The sequence below is a fragment of the Pinus tabuliformis genome, chromosome 2_1 (genome assembly GCF_031772625.1).
Source record: "Pinus tabuliformis cultivar Carrire ecotype Pingquan chromosome 2_1, CPIR1, whole genome shotgun sequence".
In the NCBI taxonomy this organism is placed as follows: Eukaryota; Viridiplantae; Streptophyta; class Pinopsida; order Pinales; family Pinaceae; genus Pinus; species Pinus tabuliformis.
In genome coordinates, this window is record NC_142299.1 from 83,607,572 (window position 1) to 83,613,679 (window position 6,108).

Below are 6,108 nucleotides of genomic sequence, written 5' to 3' on the forward strand. Positions count from 1 at the left end.
CACGCAAATTCACTCACTGCAATATATCACAAATATTATCACTTAGCTACCTTCTCCTTATGAACATATGTATTGATGTGATCTGTGCCAACCTGAAACAATGTCTTAATAGGCTAATAGGCAGAGGGCAAAGAAAATAAGGCTTCAAGAAATTCTTCGATATACACCAAGTCTGTACAATTACCATGTAAGTGAAATAATTGAAAGACTACTAGCGAATAAATCGGGTCAGAGATATGAAGAAAGTGTGGAGAAATTCAGTGAAAAGGAAAGGAAAAAATATCTGTTGTTCGGTCGTTGTCGATAAGAAATTCCATAGTCTTCCACCATAGCAAAATGCCGTGTAGAGGCCCACTGTGATGACGTGCTGCAGCATATAAACAATGTCTTATACGCAAGAACTGAAGAAATTCTTCGATATCCACCAAGCGTTAGTAGAGTTCACAATTAAGTGAATATGAAATATTTGAAAGATTGCGGGAAAGAGGAATCCGGTCAGAGATATGAAGAAAATCACTAAAAGGAGAAATAGAAAGAAAATGATATGTTCTGGACGGTGGTCGTCGAAAGGAAATTTGGTACTCTTTAGCCTTGACAAAATGCCCTGAAGAAAGCTCGAGGAAATTCTTATATATATAGAGGGAGAGAGATTCTTTCATTTGTAAAATACTTGTCTGAAAGTGAGTGTGAAAAGGGAAATCAGCTGGAAAATTGAAAAACAATCCTAAATTGCCCTAAGAAGTGCGGCACACATAAGAAGATAGCGAGGAGAAATTCTTCAATATACGAGATTTTTGAGGAAAAAAAAGGGGAATTTCTTAAAAACCTGGTTTCGATGGATCAATTAACTCGTAGAACTTTATCAGAGGAGTGATTGCACAAGACAAAATAAACGTTACTGTCTGTGTGCTTCCGTCAGGTTGGATCCCCGAGAGTTATGGCCATCATTCACGGGAGGCACACTGTGATGGCGCGCTGTAGGATTCGGACAATGTCTTAATAAGTAGAGGGATGGTTTCTTTAGAGACATCCGATAAAATTGAAACGATACAGAGAAGATTAGCATGGTCCCTGGGCAAGGATGACACCACAAGTGGAGAAATGGTCCAATTTTTTTAGGCAGAGGGATAAAAACAAAGGGCGTGAAGAAATTCTTCGATATACTTTGTACAATTCACGAAAGGTTAATCTGAAAAAATTGAAAGATTACTGAGAAAAATATATCGGAGAAGAGATATGAAGAAAGTGTGGAGAAATTGTTCGGTGTGGGGCATGAATTCAATGAAAGGAGATTTGGAAAATGATCGTCGCTAAGAAAGTGGGTAGTCTTCCATCGTCAGAAACCGCCGTCCCATGCGAAGAAATCAAGAGAGATACTGAAAGATAGTGAAAAGGGAAATCAGCGGGAATTGATGAGATAGAAAGAAAGTGCGGAGAATTTCTCTAAAATTTGGTTTCTTGGTAATTCATGAGATGAAAGTAAGTGTCGAAATTTCTCAGAAGCCTGGTTGCCTGGTGAAGTTTTTTTTTGAAAGAATAAAGAAATGTGAGTGACAGTAGGTGAGATGAATGTAAAAAGTGGTAGTGTCTTTTTGATGGAAAGAAATATCATCGTGTCTTTTGAATTGAGTTTAAAGGTGGTTTTACCGGGAAAATAAAGAATGATCGTAAGATATGGTAGCGTCATTTATCTGTTTTTTTTAATATTTGAATGTTATAGTATTAGTATTGGAAATATGGTAATTGAATTTTTATTAATGGTTATTATTATTATTTTTTTAATTATATAATTTATTAGGTTTAATTTTCAATTTATATAAAGTAATTAGAGGAATGAGTAATTGGGTAATTTTAAATTTTATAGTCATAAAATTGTCATTTTTAATTGAGCTACTTTAAACTAAAATTTATTTGTATACATTAGCATAATTATATAAATTAAATGATTGGTAAGTGTTCATAAGTATCAATTAATGATATGATCAAAATGTACACATACATTTGACATGACCATGATTTAAAAAAATCATCAAACATAACTAAAGTATAACTTTATTATTATTAATGGTAAAAAGAATTAATATATGAATTAAGCATATATACATTTTAAAAACATGTCACAAGATTGAGAATTGCTATGCATTAGAAGGCAAGGTAAATCAAACATTAACCATGAACATAAATAGAACAATCACGCACATAAGAACAACAAGGATTACCCTAGGAAACCCTAACTTTGGGGAAAAACCCAGCCTAATAGAATTCTATTAGATTTATCCAAAACTCTGACCAAGCCGATTGGGGACCCTTGCTCAACCCTTGGTCCCATACACTAACCGGGGAGACCCTGCTTAACCCTTGGCCCCTCACACTGGCTGGGGAGACCCTCCTCGACCCTTGGCACCTTGGTGCTTGGCACACTTACAATGGAGACAAATAGGTCTATTTATAGGCTTCTTTCCAACCAAATACAATTGACATAATACCACAGGCCACAAAACTATGTGCCTGAAACTATTAGTTGTAGACTGTCATTCTTGAGTCAAGGTTAATCCTAACAATCCCCCCTTAAGTTTGACTAGGGAATTGCTATGGATTTAACCCCTCCTAAAGATCTGAGAACTCGAGAATTCCACATGCTTAATTATATCATCTCCATTATAAGTAATATACTTCTTGGTTCATTTCTTCTTGCCTTGCCTTTCTCTATGCATTGTACATATGACATTGATGTCCATATAAAAAGAATCCATTTGTCAGATTACATAGGTCACCAGCTGCTGTAATCACCAGTTCTTTAGGAGTTCTCTTCAGGTACGTGGTTCATCAATTTATTCATACACACACATATCCTCCTGAGCCACTTATTGTTGCTGCATTTTCACAACGACCGCTCAACCTCTTGTTCTTGGGAATGTAGTACCCGCTCACCTTACATGTTGAGTCAAGGCCATCTTGTGCGCTTGGTAAACAATGACATTGATTTCTTGTTCCCTCTTACAATTAATGTAAATATTCTCCATCCAGTCAAGATAATCAGGCCATGCGATTTCTTCAAGCTTTTCATGGAGTCTGGCGACATTGTAGATTGTGTCTCTTCGTCATTTCATATATGGTCATTCCTTAGCTTGGAAAAATTCTCCATGGTAGAATCTAAGTGAATTGATTTCCATCTACAATATCTTAGCAAAGTCTTCGCCCTCTTTTCTCTTCTAACTGTGTCAAAAATTTCATTAGTCATGTCATCGTTGAGAGGCACGATTTCCATCTCCTTTGCGTCGACGATGTTCGCACGATTTGGGGATTTCCTTGACTTTTCATTGGCCAGGACCTAAAATCAGTTGTAATTTAACAGATAATGCATGCCGACATAACCCTTTTTCGTAGTCTTACTCGTCGTCAAAGAGCATGACACGATAGGCCATCATGAAGCTCTCCATTGTTAATCTCTCCACTGCAACTTGCAAAGCCAACAAAAACTTTACCATGGCCCCCACGTAGGGTTTCTCTGTGTTGATCTAAAATTTTTGGCTCATATGAATTAGCTTTTCCATTGACATGGGCTTGTCTCCTCCGTCAAAAATCATATCGACATTGCCTCATTGATCTAAATTCACCCTTGCACCAGATCTGCCTCTGTGCCACCCAAATCCTTCTCTTCTGCACAGTTGTATGGATACCCCATGATTGACTCTCTCTCATAGTGGTAGATCCACACAAGATCTGACCAATTCTTTGTTGATCCAACATTTTCACACACATATCTAACCAAATCAATGTTGATCCAATACCTTCATATGCAGATCTACCCTTTCACTTAGATCTGTCCACAATTAAATTGTACATAACAGATCTGTTAGATGATCCAAAATACATAAACTTTAGTTTAATTATTTAGAATATAATAATCAATTATTTAGAATATTTAATTAGATTTTGGAGAAATTTTAGAATAACTAATTGTTGTAAAAGATATGACATCTAGAAAGGTGTTGTTTCTTAGGAACCAATTTAGGAAAATAGTTAGTAGTGTTGTTATGAGAGCATTAAATGTAAATGGACACTTGTAAATGAAATAAGTGATCCATAACAAAATTAGGTTAGGACATTAGCTTATTTAAAGCTAATTTCTCTGCTTGCAAGAGTGTTGAGTGATTGTGTGTAAACTCTTGTAGATTCTATGTAATTTTCTTTTTCTTATTAATAAAATTTGTGTGTCTGAGGACACTTATGCTATTATTGTGGTATCAGAGCAGTAGTAATGCAACTGATGTGAAGAGGAGATTCCAACTCTGTAGGCTCTTGGAAAGCTCCATCAAATTGCTCAGTGGTTGAATGGTATGAAAAATTCTCAATTTTATTAAGGAAAAGAAAAATTATTATTATTGTTGATTTCAGATTTTGAGTCTGGAATTTTTTTTTTCTTTTTATTTTTATTTTATCAAAGTCCTGTTTTATTCCTTTTGAGAAGTGAAAGTCAAAGTTTTGATCTGGCTGCTAAAAACGCAAATAGTGTAAATATTGTATTCTCCATATCTATGCCATCAATATCCGATCACATAGACGAGCCAATAGAAGTCCAACCTCTACCATGCAAAATCCCAGTTGCCTAAAACTATTCCCAAGCTTTTCAAAGTCGCCACTATGATGTCTGTTAGGCCCCTATACTACTAGTGTAACCCCATTACTATTGTAGTTATACCCCTTATTTATATTGATGTACCCATGTAGTGCCCATATTGTTACTATTGTGCCACATAGAAGCCCACTATTGTTATTGTTGTGCCCTACAATATTATTGTTATGTAGGCTTTGATTGTATTGGGACCACTTAGACTCCTATATATAGAAAGGAGGTATTTTCATTTGTATCATCCAAGAATTGTTCATTTATGTAATGTAAAGGAGGTTGCCCCCTCGAAGAGGCTGAATTCTAAGGCGTGGATCTCTCTTTTCTATCTTTTTGTGAGCTGGTTTCATAACATTTGGTATCAGAGCTTTGGATTCTAGGGTTTCGCTGCTCCAAACAGGTCATCGTGGCATTTTCGCTATAACTTTTTTTCTGTGATGTTTCAGAAGTCGCAAAAAAAACCCATTTGAGAAGAAATCGTGCTGAACCGTGGGTCCAAATTTCAGATCTTTTTGCGCGATATTTTCGGAGATATGATCTGCGGAAGTTGGTCTTTTTGCAGACTCCTGAATTACACTCAAAACAGGTGACCTGGGGAAAATCGTCATAACTTTCTTTCTGAGCATCGGATTGAAATTTCGTCAGAAGGTACAGAAAGAGGACGGACTGTAGTTTCTGTTTATATAATTTTTAGAGTCAAAGGTTGAAACAGTGACACGTGGCACTTCATACAAGTTCGCTCTACTGAACTAGTCTATAATCAGGTCACTGCGGGAGATTGTACATAACTTTTTCTTGGAGAATCCAATTTGGATCAGACTTGTGGCATTGGAAAGAGGACACAGAGGGCTACTACAGGTCACAAGTTCAGAACTTAAAGATCCGAGAGTACAGAGTTACAGTCGTTTCAAGGTAGAGCTCCTAAAATCAAGAAAAAGCAAGATGAGGAAGTTTGATGGCAAGGATCCGGTAAATTGGATACTTCAGATGGAGCAATATTTTGATATACATGGTGTACAACTGTTACAAAAGGTATGTATTGCATCTTCATATTTAGAACCAGATCAATTTTTATGGTACAAAGGGCTTTGTTCTCGTAAAAAACTTGTTACGTGGTCAATTTTCACGGAGGAAATGATAGCACATTATGAGGATATAAAGAGCAACACCTTCTTTAGAGCAACACCACAACAATTGGAAAGAGTAAAAGGGCTTTGTGACATAATGGAAAGCAAAATTATGGAAACCAGGAAGCATACCCCTCACAACTATAAAGATGGAAGTGTTGTTTCTCCCAGCCTTCCACAACCAACAAGAGTTACACCACAACAATTGGAAGAAAAAAGAGAAAAAGGGCTTTGTTACAATTGTGATAGCAAATGCACTAAAGGTCATAGGTGTGCTGAGAAGAAATTATTTTACATAGAATATGAAGAGGAGGAAGAAAAGGATCAAGAAACATCAAAAGAAGAGGATAT

At 36.3% G+C, this 6,108-nt stretch overlaps 1 non-coding gene across 1 annotated transcript; it reads left to right on the forward strand.

Moving 5' to 3' along the window:
• The first annotated feature begins 1,014 nt into the window (after positions 1-1,014).
• LOC149198883 (U6 spliceosomal RNA) lies at positions 1,015-1,116 on the forward strand. The gene has a single exon (XR_016254042.1). It is a non-coding gene; the product is annotated as a U6 spliceosomal RNA (small nuclear RNA).
• The last annotated feature ends 4,992 nt before the right edge of the window (positions 1,117-6,108 follow it).